Here is a 21,240-nt window from a genome sequence, read left to right as displayed (position 1 = left end):
GTTTTGATGACCATACAATCCATTATTTGGCTATATCTTAATTTATATAATTTCTCAATTGGATATACTTAGGTTGTTTTTAGTTACAGGTGTTAAGGGATGGTTAGGGTAGCATCCTTGTTCACAATGAAGCCTCAGCATTTTTGGTGATTTTACTAGTATTAATTCCTGCTGCTGCTAAGTCGCCTCAGTCGTGTCCAACTCTGTGCGACCGCAGAGAGGGCAGCCTTCTAGGCTCCTCTGTCCCTGGGATTCTCCAGGCAAAAACACTGGAGTGGGTTGCCATTTCCTTCTTCAATGCATGAAAGTGAAAAGTGAAAGTGAAGTCGCTCAGTCGTGAAAGAGCCTTTTAAAGATAATTTTTAAAAGTCACCTAACTTTCATGGAAACAAAAATAAGAGAAAATATGAGTCAGATTGATCAAGGCTCCTCCGTCCATGGGATTTTCTAGGCAAGAGGACTGGAGTGGGGTGCCATTGCCTTCTCCGGTATTAATTCCTAGATGTGGTATTAAGCACATTACTTATGTTATACTTTTGCTGTATTTTCTAGTTGCTTTCCAGAATATTTTCTTTAACGAGAGGAAAAATTATAGGCTGCCTTCAAATAAGTAAATTAATAACAAATTGTTCTGAGTATTATTTCTGTTGCTGGGATTTTTAAATTTAGTGTCTCCAGTTTCCTATTGTTAGTAGTACCAAAGTCAGTGGATTGTTCTTAAAGTGATGATTTATGTACACAAATGTGATGTATTTGATTTTGTTTTATACGAGATATCATTTGTAAATAATGTTTCAAATTTAGTAATGTAACACACATTGGACTCAGTATAATCTAGATAATAAACTGTGACATTTAACTGTTGTCTGTTATGACTAGTTTGTTTGAGTGTATTTGTGTCCTCTCTGGAAACCTAAATATTCCATTTACCAAGTTGCTGTATTACCTGCATGGTCATTTAACCAAAAGTAAACCTAAAAGAGGCTTCCGTCGTGGCTCAGACAGTAAAGAATCGGCCTGAAATGTGGGAGACCTGAGTTTGATTCCTGGATTGGGAAGATCTCCTGGGGAAGGGAAAGGCTACCCACTAGTATTCTTGCCTGGAGAATTCCAGGGACAGGAGCATGGTGGGCTACAGTCCATGGGGTTGCAAAGAGTCAGACCCAACTGAGCACCTAACACTTTCACTTTCAAGCCTAAGGTAAGTAAAATAATGTAATTAAATATCAAATGAGTGTTCTTGATAGTTTCTAATACTTTCAGAAAATAGTCATAAGCAATAAAACTGAATAGAAATTTTTTGCAGCAGTTTTCTAAAATTATTAATTTAATTCAGTAAATATTTATGGAGTACCTACTATGCTCAGAAAGATGTTTCTGTATTCAAGGGAAAATTACTCTTTTATGAATATTTTTCTTATTTTCCATTGTAGTGAATAAGAATATTCTGAGAATAAAGATTTTATGCTGAAATAAACATTTATCTTTTAACTAACTCTTGTCATTAAGAAGAATAGACTACATAAAATAAATAAAATAAAAAATTAAAGGGTAGACAGACTTCTAGACAACTTTAATGTTTATTATTAATATCTTTACCACATCTTACCACCTCCTTGGGTGAAGGAAAATTCCATTTGGCGGCTATAGAGATCAAAGTTATAAAATCAGCATTTCTATTTTTCTTTGACAGCACAAAATGGAAACTCTGTTAGACAGGCAAACATTAGGAACTCGTAAGTTGAGAAAGATATCTCAGTTCTCTAGCTTTAGTGTTAGAAGGAGCCAAAAGAAAAGATGCTTTTTTAGGCCAACATCTTAGCTGACTTTGGTGTTTTTTAATAAAGCCTATTTTGCTTAGAACTTAGTTATAATATGTCTCTTCTAACTAGAACTCAACTGAAAGTCTAGAAGCAGGTATAATTGACTTTCGATTAGCCAGAGGGGAGTAGTGTCTTCATTGAAAACAGGAATTGATTCCATGCTTAAGTTCTTATCCTTTTAAGGGGTGGGTGAAGAGTGGAGGAGCTTCCCTGGTGGCTCAGTGGTAAAGAATTTGCTTGCCAATGCAGGAGACATGGGTTCCATCCATAGGTTAGGACGATCCCCTGGAGAAAGAAATGGCAGCCCACTCCAGTATTCTTGCCAGAGAAATTCTATGAACGGACGAGCCTGGAGAACTACAGTCACAAAGAGTCAGACATGACTGAGCGCACGGGGAGTGGAGGTGATGAGGAAAGAGGGCAGCGGAAATGGCAAGCAACTTCAGTTTGGGATCAGCAGTGATGGAGGGTAGGTACTTATGACTTCAGTGTTTTTCTGGTCTAATAATGTCATAGACAGGATCACCACCACAGGCAACCGTGATGTTGACTTTCCCTGATTCTCTGCCACCAAGTCTTTGATAATGCCTGTGGGCATGGTGCTTTTTCACACTTTACTCCAAATCAAGTCAGGTCCATCCAGCTGCAGAGTTGCTGCATTTCATGCCCTGTCCAGCCCTAGTACTGATGGAACTAGAAGGTAGTGGTATATGTGGATGACTCCAGGCTAAAATGCCACTCCCACTGTTCTTCCTCCAAGTTCAGTAGTTTTTCTTGAATGAAAGCTTTTCAATTTTATATACCCCAGAGTCCTTTGACAGTTTTGTGCAGTTTTATCATTGTTTTTAGAATTTCTGAACTCCTTTAGAAGTTCTGCATTTGAAGTCCAATTTTAATTGGAATGTTAAAAGTTGAATTTTGAGTGAGGCTTGAATAGAAGCCTATCCAGATCGTAAATGACCTAGACTACAATTTTTGTCTTTGATTGGGCCAAGATTTTTAGAATTTTAGAGCCAGAAGGGGTCTTAGTTCTACTTTCTTTTATTTTTCATGTTAATAATCGGAGATGTTAGTATGTTGTGCAGTTACTGCACAGATTGTTGATGTCAGAATCGCATTTGTAAATGGATCTCTCATGTATCAGTCATTGTTTCCCCTCCCTGTGTGCAGTTGCGGGTACTGATACCTTTTCTCTGAAGGTTTAACCCTTTACTCGGAGCTAATGCTGCCCAAGTCGAGGGTATGTGAGGTTTTGCAGCCTTGCTAGAATAAGTCTGACATGAGTTGTGCTGCCTTGAGCTAGAAGTTTGGGGATGAGGTCTAATGATCTCATTCAAGCCCTCCAGGAGATTATGATGCACATTCAGGTTTGAGAACTGTTCGCGTAAAGGTTCAAATAATGGTTGGAGTTGTCATTAGTTCTATACACTTGAGATTTTAATAGCTGATGCACTGCTAGTTTTCATTACAGTTAAGATTACATTCACGGTAAGACACGTTGTTTATTACAATTTCAGCTACGACATGGATGCTTTCTTGGTACTACAATTTTATTTTATACATGTTGAAAGAGCCTTTTAAAGATAATTTTTAAAAGTCACCTAACTTTCATGGAAACAAAAATAAGAGAAAATATGAGTCAGATTGATCAAGGCATTTCTTAAATTGCTTCACATTCAAAGGCAGATACTCTCGAATATCTTCTTCTTTAGAGTCCTCATTTTCTGGGTTTTTCTGTACATTATCCTCTGTGTCATTGAGAGTTAGTGATGTACTATTTCTTAAAAGAGTGTTTCATCATCTTATCTGCATTTTTCTCCCAGTCTCTGACATCGATTCTGCAGATTTTGATGTACATGTACAGGCAATGATCACTGTATCAGCACTGCCACCTGGCTGATAGTGATTGCCAGATGCATCACAGGTTTATATGTTTCTGACTGTTAAAAAGCAAAGCAGTATGGCTTAGAATCAATGAAATATGGTGGTGATTATGAAATAATGTATATACTCTGTTCATTTTTTCACTTTTGTTCTTGAGATAAATCCTGTAGATTTTTCCTTATACAACTGTCCTCATCCATTCTTTTTATAATAATCTAGAAACCTTAGTTTAGGCCTTGGTTATATTTAGATTGGTATATCTTTTTCTCCAGAACCTTTTTGCTTTAAAATTTCAGTTTTAGTCTCATGAAATGTAGCCGACCCTATGGAATAATGAATATTTTACTCAGGGTTCTCTAAAGAAACAGAATCAGTAGTATATACATAGAGTGAAAAAGACGAGGGGAAGAGGGAGAGAGATCAAGGAAGTGGGAGAGGGATGAAGAGAAGAAAGGAGGGAGAGAGAGGAGGCGACAATGCATATGAATTAATTTATGTGACTGTTGCTGCTGCTAAGTCACGTCAGTCGTGTCTGACTCTGTGCGACCCCATAGATGGCAGCCCACCAGGCTCCTGTCTCTGGGATTCTCCAGGCAAGAATACTGGAGTGGGTTGCCATTTCCTTCTCCAATGCATGAAAGTAAAAAGCGAAAGTGAAGTCGCTCAGTCGTGTCTGACTTTTGCGACCCCATGGACTGTAGCCTGCTAGGCTCCTCTGTCCGTGGGATTCTCCAGGCAAGAGTACTGGAGTGGGGTGCCATTGCCTTCTCCGAGTTTATGTGACTGGACACTGGCAAATTCAAAATCTGTGGAATTGGCAATCTCACAGGTAGACCCAGTGAAGAGCTGATGTTGTAGCTCAAGTCCAAGACAGTCTGAGACTGAGATCCCTATTTCTCTGGTGACTCCAGTCTCTTTTCTCTTAAGGACTTCACCTGATTGGAGGAGACCCACCCATATTTTGAACACATGAAGTGCTGTGGGGAATGTGCAATATATACACTGTACAGAAGCTTATATTCTAGTTATTTAAAGAAGACATTCAAGTAAAATAGTTAATAAACTAAATAATAGCAGAGAACAATGTAGGTAGACTAAGATTGCACACCAAATGTATATTGCTGTTTAAGATTCATATTTTCCATGCTCTTAAGGAAAGCAAACCGTTTTTTTTTAATAGATTTATTGGGATGATATAAATGAAGTTTTAAAAAAATAATCTGTTAGTGTAAGTTCCAGTAATGTGACATGGTAACCAAAGCCAGCCCAAGAGAGAAACAGGTGAATAGTTTTACAACACCTGGATTAAAATTGTTCTAAAGATTGCATATTTTCCTAGTCAGACTTATAGAGTATATGGATAACTGTTAGTATTTCTCCTTTTATTGAAGTATAAAAGTGAAGTCGCTCAGTCCTGTCTCACTCTTTGTGACCCCAGGGACTGTAGCCTACCAGGCTTCTCCATCCATGGGATTTTCCAGGCAAGAGTACTGGAGTGGGTTGCCATTTCCTTCTCCAGAGGATCTTCCCGACCCAGGGATCAAACCCAGGTCTCCTGCATTGCAGGCAGCTGCTTTACCCTCTGAGCCACCAGGGAAGCCTTTATTGAAGTATAGTTCATTTATAATATTATGTTAGTTTCAGGTATACAGCATCGTGATTAAGTATTTTCACAGATTGTAATCCATTATAGATTATTACAAGATGATAAGTATAATCCCCTGTGCTATATAGTATATCCTTATTGCTTATCTATTTTATATATAGGAGTTTGTTTCTCTCAATCTGATACAATTAATTTGTCCTTCTCCCCTTCCCTTTCCCCTTGATAACAAGTTGGTTTTCTATATCTATGAGCCTGTTTCTATTTTGCATATACATTATTTGTGTTGTTTTTTAGATTCCATGTGTAACATCATACAATGTTTGTCTTTCTCTTACTCACTTCGCTAAGCATAATGATTCTCTAGGTATATCCACATTGCTGCAAATGTCAGTATTTTATTCTTTTCATGGCTGAGTTATAGTCAATTTTATACTCCATATTATGTATATGTATGTGTGTGTGTGTGTATATATATATATATATATATATATACACCCCACATCTTTGAGCTTCCCTGATAGCTCAATTGGTAAAGAATACACCTGCAATGCGGGAGACCCTGGTTCGATTTCTGGGTTGGGACAATCTGCTAGATAAGGGATAGGCTACCCAATCCAGTATTCTTGGGCTTCCCTTGTAGCTCACCTGGTAAAAATCCACCTGCAATGTGGGAGACTTGGATTTGATCCCTGGGTTGGGAAGATCCTCTGGAGAAGGGAAAGGCTACCCAGTTCAGTATTCTGGCCTAGAGAATCCCAAGGACTGTATAGTTCATGGGGTCACAAAGATTCAGACACAACTGAGCAACTTTCACTTTACTTACCACATCTTTTAATCCAGTCATCTATTGATGGGTACTTGGGTTTCTTCCATGTCTTGGCTATTGTAAATAGTGCTGCTTATGAAAGTTGGGGTACATGTATCTTTTTGAATTAAGAGTTTTCATCTTTTCCAGATATATTCCCAGGAAAGGATTAGTGGATCATATGGTTAGTTTTAGTGTTTTGAGGAATCTCCATACTGCTCTTTGTGATTTCCCTGGTGGCACAGCCAGTAAAGAGTCTGTCTGTAATGTGGGAGACCTGGGTTTGATCCCTGGGTTGGGAAGATGCCCTGGAGAAGGAAATGGCAACCCACTTCAGTATTCTTGCCTGGAGAATTCCATGGACAGAGGAGCCTTGTGGGCTACAGTCCATGGGGTCACAAAGAGTCAGACATGACTGAATGACTCACTTTCACTTTCATACTGCTTGCCATAGTGGCTATACCAGCTTATACTTGGGGCCACTTGAGACGGACGAATCATGGTGGAAAGGTCTGACAGAATGTGGTTCACTGGAGAAGGGAATGGCAAACCACTTCAGTATTATGGCCTTGAGAACCCCATGAACAGTATGAAAAGGCAAAAAGATAGGACACTGAAAGGTGATCTCCCCAGGTCGGTAGGTGTCCAATATGCTACTGGAGATCAGTGGAGAAATAACCTCAGAAAGAATGAAGGGATGGATCCAAAGCAAAAACAACACCCATTGTGGATGTGACTGGTGATAGAAGCAAGGTCTGATGTTGTAAAGAGCAATATTGCATAGGAACCTGGAATGTCAGGTCTATGAATCAAGGCAAATTGGAAGTGGTCAAACAGGAGATGGCAAGAGTGAACATTGACATTCTAGGAATCAGTGAATTAAAATGGACTGGAATGGGTGGGTTTAACTCAGATGACCATTATATATACTACTGTGGGCAAGAATCCCTTAGAAGAAATGGAGTAGCCATCATAGTCAAGAAAAGAGTCCGAAATGCAGAACTTGGATGCAGTCTTCAAAATGACTGAATGATCTCTGTTCGTTTCCAAGGCAAACCATTCAGTATCACAGTAATCCAAGTCTATACTCCGACCAGTAATGCTGAAGAAGTTGAAGTTGAATGGTTCTATGAAGACCTACAAGACCTTTTAGAACTAACACCCCAAAAAGATGTCCTTCTCATTATAAGGGACTGGAATGCAAAAGTAGGAAGTCAAGAAACACCTGGAGTAACAGGCAGATTTGGCCTTGGAGTGCACAATGAAGCAGGACAAAGGCTGATAGAGTTTTGCCAAGAGAACACACTGGTCATAGCAAACACCCTCTTCCAACAACGCAAGAGAAGACTCTACACATGGACATCACCAAGATGGTCAACACCGAAATCAGACTGATTATATTCTTTGCAGCCAAAGATGGAGAAGCTCTATAGAGTTAGCAAAGACAAGACCTGGAGCTGACTGTGGCTCAGATCGTGAACTCCTTATTGCCAAATTCAGACTTAAATTGAAGAAAGTAGGAAAAACCACTAGACCATTCAGGTATGACCTAAATCAAATCTCTTATGATTGTACAGTGGAAGTGAGAAATAGATTTAAGGGCCTAGATCTGATAGATAGAGTGCCTGATGAACTATGGACAGAAGTTGGTGACATTGTACAAGAGACAAGGATTAAGACCATTCTCAAGAAATAGAAATGCAAAACAGCAAAATGGCTGTCTGGGGAGGCCTTACAAATAGCTGTGAAAAGAAGAGAAGCGAAAAACAAAGGAGAAAAGGAAAGATATACTCATTTGAATGCAGAGTTTCAAAGAATAGCGAGGAGAGGTAAGAAAGCCTTCCTCAGTGATCAGTGCAAAGAAATAGAGGAAAACAGTAGAATGGGAAAGATTAGAGATCTCTTCAAGAAAATTAGAGATACCAAGGGAATATTTCATGCAAAGATGGGTTCAATAAAGAACAGAAATGGTATGGACCTAACAGAAGCAGAAGATATTAAGAAGAGGTGGCAACAATACACAGAAGAACTGTACAAAAAAGATCTTCACGACCCAGTTAATCACAATGGTGTGATCACTCACCTAAAGCCAGACATCTGGAATGTGAAGTCAAGTGGGCCTTAGGAAGCATCCCTATGAACAAAGCTAGTGGAGGTGATGGATTTCCAGTTGAGCAATTACAAATCCTGAAAGATGATGCTGTGAAAGTGCTGCATTCAATATGTCAACAAATTTGGAAAACTCAGCAGTGCCCACAGGACTTTAAAAGTTCATTTTTCATTCCAATCCCAATGAATGGCAATGCCAACGCATGCTCAAACTACTAATAGTCATCTCACAGACTAGTAAAATAATGCTCAAAATTCTCCAAGCCAGGCTTCAGCAATACTTGAACTGTGAACTTCCAGATATTCAAGCTGGTTTTAGAAAAGGCAGAGGAACCAGAAACCAAATTGCCAACATCCACTGGATCACTGAAAAAGCAAGAGAGTTCCAGAAAAACGTCTATTTCTGCTTTATTGACTATGCCAAAGCCTTTGACTGTGTGGATCACAATAAACTGTGGAAAATTCTGAAAGAGATGGGAATACCAGACCACCTGACCTGCCTCTTGAGAAACCTATATGCAGGTCAGGAAGCAGCAGTTAGAACTGGATATGGAACAACAGAGTGATTCCAAAGAGGAAAAGGCATACATCAAGGCTGTATACTGTCACCCTGTTTATTTAACTTATATGGAGAGTACGTCATGAGAAACGCTGGGCTGGAAGAAGCACAAGCTGGAATCAGGATTGCCAGGAGAAATATTAATAACCTCAGATATGCAGATGACACCATCCTTATGGCAGAAAGTGAAGAAGAACTAAAGAGCCTCTTGATGAAAGTGAAAGTGGAGAGTGAACATTCAGAAAACTAAGATCATGGCATCTGGTCCCATCACTTCATGGCAAATAGATGGGGAAACAGTGGAAACAGTGGCTGACTATTTTTTTGGGCTCCAAAATCACTGCAGATGGTGATTGCAGCCATGAAATTAAAAGACACTTACTCCTTGGAAGGGAATTTATGACCAACATAGACAGCATATTAGAAAGCATAGACATTACTTTGCCAACAAAGGTCCGTCTAGTCAAGGCTATGATTTTTCCAGTGGTCATGTATGGATGTGAGAGTTGGACTGTGAAGAAAGCTGAGCGCAGAAGAATTGATGCTTTTGAACTGTGGTGTTGGAGAAGACTCTTGAGAGTCCCTTGGACAGCAAGGAGATCCAACCATTCCATCCTAAATGAGATCTGACCGGGATGGTCACTGGAAAGACTGATGTTGAAGCTGAAACTCTAATACTTTGGCCACCTGATGCAAAGACCTGACTCATTTTAGAAGACCCTGATGCTGGGAAAGATTGAGGCCAGGAGAAAAAGGGGACAACAGAGGATGAAATGGTTGGATGGCATCACCAACTCAATGGACATGAGTTTGGGTAGGCTCTGGGAGTTGGTGATTACAGGGAAGCCTCGTGTGCTGCAGTTCATGGTGTCACAAAGAGTCGGATGTGACTGAGCAACTGAACTGAACCGAACTGAACTGAACTCCCATGAACAGTGTATGATGGTTCCCTTTTCTCCATACCCTGTCCAGCATTTATTATTCGTAGACTTTTTGATGGTAGCCATTCTGACAGGTGTGAGGTGATACCTCATTGTCTTGATTTGTATTTTTCTAACAATTAGCCGTGTTGAACAACTTTTTGTATGTCTGTTAGACATCTGAATGTTTTCTTTGTAAAGGTGACTCTTTAGGTCTTCTGTCCATTTTTGGATAGGGTTGTTTGTATTTTTGATATTGAGTTGTAAGAGTTGGTTGTATATTTTGAATATTAACCCACTGTCAGTCACATCATTTGCAAATATTTTCTCTCATTCCATAGTCTGTCGTTTAATTTGGTTGATAGTTTCCTTTTCTATGCAAAAAGCTTTTAAACTTAGATTCCATTTGTATATTTTTGCATTTATTTCTTTTACCTTATACTTATCCAAGAAAATACTGCTACAATTTATTTAAAAAAGTGTTCCATCTCTGTTCACTTCTAGGAGTTTGATGATTTCTTGTCTTATATGTAAGTCTTTAAACCATGTTGAGTTTATTTCTGTATATCGTGTGAAAGAATGTTCTCATTTCATTATTTTGCATATGATTGTACAGTTTTCTCATCACCACTTGTTGAAGTGACTGTCTTTTTTCCATTGTATGTTCTTGTCTCCTTTATTGTAGATCAGTTGACCATAGGTACATGGGTTTATTTCTGGGCTCTCTATTCTATTTCATTGATCTTTGTGTCTGTTTTTGTGCCAATAGCATGCTGTTTTTATTACTGTAGCTGTGTAGTGTTGTTTGAAGTCTAGGAGGGATATACTTCCAGCTTCTTCTTCTTTTTTTTTTCTTTCAAAATTGTTTTGGCAATCCTGGGTCTTTTGTGCTGCTATATATGTATTTTAGATTTATTTATTCTCATTCTTTAGAAAATATCATGAGTATTTTGATAGGGGTTGTGTTAAATCTATAGATTGCTTTCAGTAGTATGGCCATGTTACCAATATTAACTCTTCCAATCCAAGAGTGGATATCTTTCTGTTCCTTTGTATGTGTGAGAGCATGTGTGCACTCAGTTGCTCAGTCATGTCCGACTCTTTGTGACCCCATGGACTGTAGCCTGCCAGGCTGCTCTCTCCATGGAATTCTCCAGGCAAGAAGACTGGAACGGTAGCCATTCCCTCCTCCAAGGGATCTTCCCGACCCAGGGATCGAACTTGGGTCTCCCGTGTTGCAAGCAGATTCTTTACCATCTGAGCCACCAGGTAAGTCCACAGAGCTCTGATCCGCTGCTTATGTAAGTATCTGTGGTTCTGCTTAGATGCAGCTTCCAGTCCTCTTTTCCCCTGTGGTGGCTTCTCCAGGTCCATTGCTAGTCTGTGGCATAGAGTGGATGGGCCAGAACATTTACCCAACTAGGACTGGGTGGTGCAAGGAGGTCTCAGAAATTCAGGTGGCCATGGTGCCAGGAGTTTGGGCTGCTTCTGGGGCATGCTGTTTGTGTAAGCACCAACAGTAGCCCCTGCAGCTGCCCCACCTGGGCCACTTCCTAGGCCCCTGGATCATCTCTGCATCCCTAGATCAAGTCTTTTCCCAGGTCCTGGCTGCTGTAGATTCAGTGTCAAGCTGTGGCATGGATGAGGGAGGCTGGAGTGTTCACTTGGCTCAGACTGGCCAGCGGAGAGGCAGTAGTTGCCAGGGCAGACCTCTTTTGCCCTCTTTGGCCCTGGGACACACCAGCACTGGTGCACTTCTCATCAGTGGAGTCTGGGCTTCCTGTTTTATCTGTCCCTGCAGTTCCCTATGCAGTCAAGGTGGCTTGTCTCTGTGCTTTGGACCCCAGGACTGGGATATCCAGTCTGGGCTTGACCCACTCATTCCCCAGGACAAGCTCCATCTGTGTGATGTCCCTTTCCTTCTTAATTCTCTCAGGGGCAGAGGTCCAACCTGAAGTGTTTCTTCCCATCCTACACAATGCTGTGTAAATCTTTTTCACAGCCTTGGTTATATAGGAGTCCTTCTGTAGGTTCTAGTTAGTTTCCCATGAGAATTATTGCACTCGTAGTTGTATTTGTGGAGGGAAAGGTGAGCTCCACACCCCCCCATACACTGCTATCTTGATCTCCTGTATATGGGTTAGTTTGAATACGAGGTAACATTAAAAATAATAAAGCTAAATCCTTTGAGGCACCACAGAAAATCAACTTCATTAATTTTGTATAATAGTAAATTTATAACACTGAGGTGCATGTTGTGAACTTATGGTTATATGTTTAATTTTACCGATTCTTAGGGTCGACTTTCATTAAGTATATTTCTGTTGAAATAATCAGAATTTCAGTTTGTTTTAGATGAGTTCTTATCTTTTAGGTAGTTTTGGATATGCTAACCTACTTTTCTGAAGGATAAATGTGTTTGTCGAAGGCAGGACACATTTATTTTTTCTCAATATGGCACCTAGTAAAAGTGGCTTAGACAGCTAAGAATCTGCCTTCAATTCAGGAGACCTAGGTTCGATCCCTGGGTCAGGAAGATCCTCTGGAGAAGAAAATGGCTACCCACTCCAGTATTCTTGCCTGGAGAATTCCATAGATAGGGGAGCCTGGAGGACTGCAGTCCATGGGATTACAGAGAGTCAGACATGAATGAGCGATTAACACCTTCGAAACAGTGAGTGTTAAAAGATGTTTATTGCCTACATTTCTAATTAGAAATGTAATGAAATAATGGAGGGTAACTAAACTTTTAAACAGAGTAGTGATACATCTCAATAGTATTTATTTATTCTGGGTGAGAAGGGAAAGTAGAGGTCAAGAGAAGAAAGAATTATTAAAAAAGAAATTTATAATATTGGAAAGTTTAGTGTCTGTGGGTATTATATTATTGAGCACTGGTTAACTTTGGGCACTAATTCTATTCTGCATTGTTATTGTTTTTAGAATGAAGGACAAAAATAGTTTTGTTTCTTTGCAATTCTATAAAAGGACTGGTTTCACAGCAAAGATTGTGGTGCCAGATAGTGTTTTTAAAGGTCTGGAATGACTCTGGGGAAAGAGTCTTATTTTAAAATGAGCCAAACTTATTAAAATATAGTTAAGTTTAATTAGTTAAGCTATTAGTATTTTACTTCTTTCCAAAAGCTGTTCTTGTAAATTCTCTTTACACCTTGTGTAATGATCTAGAAATAAAATAGTCTTATTATTCCTTCTATCCTTAAGATCTTATAGTGACACACCCAGCTTAGTTTAGCTGCTGGGGGATACAGAGCATTATATGAACTAGGTTTGCGCATTTTCTTTTCTTTCATATGGATTTTCTACACTTGGACTGCATGACTCTAAGACTATGGCTTAATTTTACTGGGATTTAATTTAATTTAGAGGGGCTTGACCACTGTGACAAATTTACCTGATTCTAGAAATTAATACAGTAGAAATTTAAAAGAATATACAGTTTTAAAGGTTACACTCCATTTGCAGCTGTTACAAAATATTGGCTATCTTCCCAGTTGTGCAGCACATCCTTGCAGCCTATCTTACACCCGATAGTTTGTATCTCCCACTCCCTCACCCCTATGTTGACCCTCCCCTCCCTCATCACTGGTAACCATTATTTGTTCTCTGTATCTGTGAGTACTCTTTGTTAAGTTCAAAATCTCCCATACAATTTTATCTCTCTGATATGGAAGCTCAGCAGTTTAGCTCCTATGTTCCAGGCTCTGTGTTTGACATTGAAGAATATGTAAATTAAAAGACATTTTTAAAGCTGCTGCCTTGGAGACAGTTACCTCATAGAGGAAACGTATAATGAAGTCTCCTCTTATTTCTCTTGATTTTTGGCACTTTATGTAATCACATTTGCATTTCAGGATGGAAGGAAGAAAGAAAATAAATGAGTGTCCATCACTTGTCTACCTCCCTTTACTGGAAAGTTTCGCTCAACAACTTTCACCTACACTCACTGGCCAGAACTTGGTCACATGGCCATGTATACCTGTAACAAAGTCTGGGAAATGTAGCTATTTAGATCGGCACAATGCCACATCTAATAATTACTCAGATGACTTAGTAAGGAAGAACTGCTGCTGCTGCTAAGTCGCTTCAGTCGTGTCCGACTCTATGCGACCCCGTAGACGGCAGCCCACCAGGCTCCCCCGTCCCTGGGATTCTCCAGGCAAGAACACTGGAGTGGGTTGCCATTTCTTTCTCCAATGCATGAAAGTGAAAAGTCAAAGTGAAGTCACTCAGTCGTGTCTGACTCTTTGCAACCCCATGGACTGCAGCCTACCAGGCTCCTCCGTCCATGGTATTTTCCAGGCAAGAGTACTGGAGTGGGGTGCCATCGCCTTCTCCAAGGAAGAACTAGTGAAAGGCTATTAGGTAGCTAATAGTCTTTCTTCATGTGTTAACTTACTAACTGATATGGATGACATCAGAGGCTTAACAACCCAATGCATTTTATACACTTAAGACTTAAAACACATTTTAGAAGTATATAGTAAGATGAATAAAGAACTAATATAGGCCCCAGTCACTGAGCCGCCGCCGAGGACTCAGCAGCCTCCCCCTTGAGCCCCCTCGCTTCCCGACGCTCCGTCCCCCCTGCCCGCCTTCTCCCGCCGCCGCCTTCCGCAGGCCGTTTCCACCGAGGAAAAGGAATCGTATCGTATGTCCGCTATCCAGAACCTCCACTGTTTCGACCCCTTTGCTGATGCAAGTAAGGGTGATGATCTGCTTCCTGCTGGCACTGAGGATTATATCCATATAAGAATTCAACAGAGAAACGGCAGGAAGACCCTTACTACTGTCCAAGGGATCGCTGATGATTACGATAAAAAGAAACTAGTGAAGGCGTTTAAGAAGAAATTTGCCTGCAATGGTACTGTAATTGAGCATCCAGAATATGGAGAAGTAATTCAGCTACAGGGTGACCAGCGCAAGAACATATGCCAGTTCCTGGTAGAGATTGGACTGGCTAAGGACGACCAGCTGAAGGTTCATGGGTTTTAAGTGCTTTTGGCTCACTGAAGCTTAAGTGAGGATTTCCTTGCAATGAGTAGAATTTCCCTTCTGTCCCTTGTCACAAGTTTAAAAACCTCACAGCTTGTATAATGTATCCATTTGGGGTCTGCTTTTAACTTGGACTAGTGTAACTCCTTCATGCAATAAACTGAAAAGAGCCAAAAAAAAAAAAAAAAGAACTAATATATACCCTAAAATTGGCTATAGGGTGTGCATTGAATGAGTATCAAACACGGAAGTCCAAGAAAGAGATAAAGATGATTTTGATTTACTTGACAGTAATGATGCCTTTGCCCAAGAAAAGAAACATAAGAGACATGCCAGGTTTTCAGCAGAAGCTAAACAGTTAAGTTTTGAACTAGAATGCTGGCATCAGATAACTTTTGGGTGATGTCATTTGTTCACCAGCTGTGCCTTTTGGTATCTATTGTGCATTTTCTGGCAGGGAAGAGAGAACCGGATATTTTAAAAATTCTCCACTTCCCCCAGTCCCTTTCTTTCATTGTGTGGTATAGGTTACTGAAATGGAAAGATGGGTCCAAAGAACCTCTAGTTACAAGTTTATAGCTTAGAACAAGATAGAAGTGTTTGTGGAGTCAGCATGAAAGTGAAAGTGAAAGTCATTCATCTGTGTCCCACTCTTTGTGACCCCATGGATTATACAATCCATGGAATTCTCCAGGCCAGAATACTAGAGTGGGTAGCCTTTCCCTTCTCCAGGGGATCTTCCCAACCCAGGTCTCCCACATTGCAGGCAGATTCTTTACCAGATGAGCCACCAGGGAAGACCAAGAATACTGGAGTGGGTAGCCTATCCCTTCTCCAGTGGATCTTCCCGACCCAGGAATCCAACTGGGGTCTGCATTCAGACAGATTCTTTACAAGCTGAGCTGCCAGGGAAGCCCAGCATGGGTTGAGTATTTTGGGGATGCGAGATTCAACTATGTTAGATATGGTACAGCTCTTTGCAGGGTGGGGAAATGAAAGGGGCAAATGGATTTACAAAAGTGAATGACATATTTACAAGTTAATTGATAACATAATGTGTTATTCCTAGGGAGCAAGTGAGACTTTCTTTTAGGTTACTGGAGAATTGTATAGAACTGCAACATTATATTCTAGGAGAAATGTACCCAAAGCAGTTTTTAACTGTCCTTTAGCATTTGATGGCTATATTATGTAATCAGCCTGTCATCTGTCACTTTAATATCTGACTTATAGCTGATACTGGCTTTGAACTTTATTTAGTTCAACATTTTTGAGTGAGCTTTTTGTCTTTCTCATTATCATAAGTACTGGAAATACAGCTATTAATAAGGAAAACAATGCTTGCAAGGTGTGCTATATTATCATTACCTATTTATCAATCCCAATTTCTTCATGTCATACTACACTAAATTCCAAATACCAGGGATTCCACAGAGCTTAGTGGAATTTTGTATGGGTGCTGTAATTTAATTATAAACACTGAGCAGATACTAAGCAGGCTAAGGCAATTTGAAATATAAATATGCAGTACATTAGTGGGAGTTACCCCTGTTGCTCAAGGTCAATATTAATTGTTGCTAGAATGAATAAATACTTTTCTGTTTATTCTTATATAATGTCACATTATGTTAAGACTCTCATTTGGGTCTTTACAAATGGTTGATTAAATGGTTTTTTTAAGGTCTAGAACACACTACAGAACTAGCTTTTGAAAATATACCCAGTCTGAGAAAGGGAGACAAAAGCTTCTATGTTCAGGGAGTATGTAGCTTCTCTAAAAATCCTTTTAATTTGTACACACAATGAGTGGTGGCAATGCATTATTGTTATGACAGTTGTTTGGGTGATGTCATTTGTTCACTCGTCAGACAGCTGGGCATTTTGAAAATCTATTATTGTTTTCTGGCAGAGAGCACAGAAATAGGAGCAGTTATGCTTCAGAAGGGACCTTTTTGTGTTTAACTAAAAGCATTTTATTTATAAAAGTGGATGTTTTCCTTATCTTTAGTCATCACAAATTCTTTTGTCTTATTTTCCATTTTTTTCCATCCATCCTTTTCTACAAATGTAAAATTGTAATCATCTCATCCCTCAAAGTGGCTCTTCTTTCTGCCTTCTCTAGATGAATGGTGCCGTCTTCTGCTCAGTTCTCATAAGGCAGAGAACTGTGTCATCCGAGATAACTTCCTTCTTGATCACCAGGTTCTGCTGTTCTTCTGTAGTAACCCTATTCTTTCTTCCTGTGTCTGTTGCTTCGTCCATGATCAAGCTCTTAGCATCTGTCTCCCGGAGTTTTGTAACTCTTGAAACTGCCTGTTCACTCTTGCCCCTTTTCCATCCATTCTCCACAATAACTGCTGGTATAACCTACCAAAAAGAAATTTGGATTATGTTACTCCTCTTTGGGGGCTTTCCTGATGGCTCAGCAGTAAAGAATCTCCTGGAAATGTAGGAGATACAGAAGACACAGTTTCCATCCCTGAATTGGGAAGATCCCCTGCAGGAGGAAATGGCAGCCCACTCCAGTATTCTTGCCTGAAAAGACACATGGACAGAGGAACCTGGCAGGCTATCATCCATAGGGTCTCAAAGAGTTGCACATGACTGAGCACACAACACAATATATTCCTCTTTAAATCCTCCAGTGACTCCCATCACATTGCTCACGAATCAGAGTTGGACCTAAATTTTCAACAGTCTAATTTAGAATGTAATACATCTAAGGAGACTGGACTCAATACAGAATCTTCAGCTATTTATTTTTCTAGGCAGGGGAGAATACTATGAAGTGGAGCTATGGAGAACTATAAAATAGTACTAGGTTCAAATGGAGAGTAATCAAAGTTTGAGTCTGTGGTGGTTCTTAGTGTTATTTACTAGCTTTTTTCCCCCTGCTAGTCATTTTATATGATAGCACTTCCTAACTCTTGTTCACTGTGGTCATGTGACTGCTTCAGGCTGTTGAATTGTGAGCAGAAATTCTGTCATTGGTTGCCTGGATAAGATCCTCCAAAACTCTCTTTCCCTCTGGCACATTGTTATTGTTAGGACGATGGCTGTTCTGACAGCTCAGGCTTCTGTGTGATATGATATGTGGAGCACCCTGCCAGTCTTTGGTTTATATGTAGCATCAAGGAATAGACCTAGTTGTTTTAAACGCCTGAGATTATTTCAGCATTACATAGCCTGAACTGGATAATACAGATTTTTTTTAAATGAGTTTTGAGAACTCAAATTATGGAAGTGGGGTTAGGACTGAGCTAGATTCACAAAACTGTGATACTAGGAGCCGAGAACCAGAGAGGGTCCTGAGGAGTGTGTCACAATCTAATGTCAGTACAAGCTGGGGACACACGGTGGAGGGAGTGATTGAGATCTCACTCTCAAAAGTATGTAAAACCAGTTACAAGCATTGTGACACATATTTGTTCCACCCCTGGTCAGTGTGAAAATAGTAATATAAAAATTAATGTAGAGAATAAAGACATAGGAAAACTAAGGTTTAGGAAGAGGAGTCACTTTGAAGGGCTTAAAGATTGTTCAGTATCCAGAAAGTCGTCAGTTTCTTCATTTCCTCCTTATTATATATGTTCACATCCGTCCATGCTTACGTGCCCGTATCTGCACTTATGCATGATATTTTTATCAACTCCGTTTGTGATAACAAGTCATTGCCCTCCTTGGTAAATCATCCCCAGTAAGGCCTGTCTGGGTACAATATTTAAAATTACAAAACTTCATCCTCCCCGCTGCCCTGCCTCTACCACACTCTTGAAATCCTAACTACCAGCTCTGTTTTTTTTCCTCCATAGAGCTTAGCATTTTCTCAAGTTTACTTATTTAAGGTTTGCTGTTGTTATTTGTCTCTCCTGAAGTATAATGCAAACACCACAAAGAAAGAAAACTGTTAAATCCATTTTATTTACTGAGAACAGTACCTGATCCATAACAATATTGGTTGAATTGCAATACATTCATGAAGGGAAACAGGAAGGTGATCTGGGTACCACCAGCTGCCTAGGGTATCCAAAAAGAGAGACTAAATCTGCTAGGACTTTGTGATCTCAACCACATTTTAAATCGCAGTTTGATTCTCTGGCTCTCATTCCCTAGCTTTTAAAATAGTTCCAGTCAAACAGAGTTAAGCTTCTTTGAGACGTCCTTAATATGTTTAAAGACATATTTTGAGTTTTGAAAGTAGCACAAAAAGTGGGAAAGAACATGGACTTTAGAGACAAACCACTTCATTGTCACCTGTTAAGATGTGACTTTGAGCAAGTTACTTGCCATGGAATATAAACTTTACCAAATGTAATATTAGAATCAAAAGTTCTTTGTATGGACTAAATATTACACATAAAGGTATGTGAAAGTGGTTAGTGTACAGTAGGTACTGGTTTGTTTGAGTCTCTTCTCCTTCTTCTCATTACCAGAAAAACAACTTTTCTTCCTTTTCCTTGGGCCACTCTGTGTGGCTTGTGGGATCTTAGTTTCTGGAGCAGGGATTCAACCCTGGCACCAGTAGTGAAAGCCCCTAGTCCTAACCACTGGACCCCAGGAAATGCCCTTTTATCACATTTTTACTTGACATTATTTTATGTATTTTCAATTCAGCTCTAATTTTGATTCCAACTGACCTTTTTTGTTAGATTATTTTAGTAATTTATGGTAAGCTAAAATTTCACAAATATGTACAAAAAGCCCATGTATAGCATCTCCAGGGCATAGACTGGGGGGATTACTGGGGATGGTCACAGTTCACCTGTTTTCTACATGTCTTCATCATGTAGTCATACAAAACAGCATCCTCAACTGGTTGACATTTTAGACTTTAGGGCTGGAAAGAATCAGTTCTTTCCTTCTCCTTATTAAGAAAGTAAGTCATCTGTCTGGTAAATGGCAGGGTAAAGGTAAGAATTCTAACTGACTTCTTGCTCAGAGCTCTTTCTACCGTATTCTTTCATCTAACTGAAATATAAAATTTGAATATTTTTATTCTCAACATGATAATGTTGACACAAACTTTTATCACATGTATTTAACTTTTTGAATAGGTGATACATGCTTTGGGTACTAAAGGGTATACATGGAAGACTTCCTTGGCTCTGCCCCTAGATATTAATACAAAAGGCCACCACTGCTCTATGCACACATCCATCATTTTACAGAAATGTGAACTTTTATGTACTTTGCTTTTTTCGCTTAAAAATATAAAAGTTATACATATTGCTTCTTGGAGCTCCATAACCACCTCATCTTATTCCCAGGTGTCATTAGTTAATTGATTATTTTCTTTAAATTCAGGAACAAGCTCTTATTGAGCACTATGTTAGGCACTATTTCAGGGCCTGGGAGTGGAGGAATGAACAGGATAGAAGAGAACCACCGTTTTCATGGAGCTGTTTCTTGGTTTGTGATTGATGCTATGACAGGGATGCGAATGGTCTCTGATAGACCAGAAGAGGGAGAAATGAATTTCTTCAGCCACGAGCGGAAGAAACTTTAAGGAAAAAGCAGAAATTAATGTGGATTTTAAGTGATGGGTAGAAATGTGGGAAGCATTGTGCAGAAAGGGTACTGTCACGGTGTATCAGCATCTTTGTGTTCCAGTGTTAACGCAGTTTTGTTTTGCATGGTAGCACTAGGTGTTCTACATTTAAAGTTACTATTTCCTTGAAATTTTGGTAACTTGATTTCTCTTGGAAATGGCTTCTTTACTTGCAAAATAAAATTGTGTTAGAAATCAATTTCTGCTGATCTCCTAATTCTTTTTTCTCCTAACTTGTTTATTTGAACTAGATATGAGGATTTTTATAGACGACTTTTACCTATTTGACCTTTTCATACAGTTATAAATGTTTTTGTCTTTGTTTGACATTTTTCTTAAAACTATATATGTTTACCTTGTAATTGGGGCTTCCCTCCTGGCTCAGACAGTAAAGAATCTGCCTGCAAGGCAGGAGACCCAGGTTTGATCCTAGGTTAGGAAGATCCACTGGAGAAGGGAATGGCTACCCACTCGAGTATTCTTGCACAGAGAATTCCGTGGACAGAGGAGCCTGGTCAGCTATAGTCTGTGGGGTCACAGAGTCAGACAAGGCTGAGTGACTAACTGAGCAACTAACACTTTCACTTTCATGTTTTAATTAACTACTATTTGCTTTAGTGCAGTTGTGTGCTTACAGCAGAGGTTGTCAGCCTTAGCTACACACCAGACTCACTTACAGAGTTTTAAAAATTGCCAACATCCATTGTATCATAGAAAAAGCAAGAAAATTCCAGAGAAACATCTACTTCTGCTTCACTGACTATGCTAAGGCCTTTGACTGTGTGTATCACAACAAACTGGAAAATTCTTAAAGAGATAAGAATACCAGACCACCTGCCTGCCCGAAACCTGTATGCAGGTAAAGAAGCAACAGCATGAACCAGACATGGTACAATGGACTGGTTCCAAACTGGGAAAGGAGTGCATCAAGGCTGTATATTGTCACCCTGTTTATTTAACTTTACGTGCGGAC

General features: G+C 39.6%; 1 protein-coding gene and 1 pseudogene across 12 annotated transcripts in view; both read left to right on the top strand.

Moving 5' to 3' along the window:
- TTLL7 (tubulin tyrosine ligase like 7) overlaps window positions 1–21,240 on the top strand; it is a 147,924-nt gene that overhangs the window by 30,909 nt on the left and 95,775 nt on the right. The window lies entirely within an intron of this gene.
- Window positions 11,402–14,907, top strand: LOC147375678 (eukaryotic translation initiation factor 1 pseudogene; annotated as a pseudogene). Its single transcript, XR_015160345.1, has one exon. The product of XR_015160345.1 is annotated as a eukaryotic translation initiation factor 1 pseudogene (transcript).

Source organism: Bos grunniens, chromosome 3 (genome assembly GCF_055505025.1).
Source record: "Bos grunniens cultivar Pamir isolate PY7600 chromosome 3, Bosgru_T2T1.0, whole genome shotgun sequence".
NCBI lineage: Eukaryota > Metazoa > Chordata > Mammalia > Artiodactyla > Bovidae > Bos > Bos grunniens.
The sequence above is the reverse complement of the archived record's forward strand: the minus strand, read 5'-3'. Positions and strand labels throughout refer to the sequence as shown.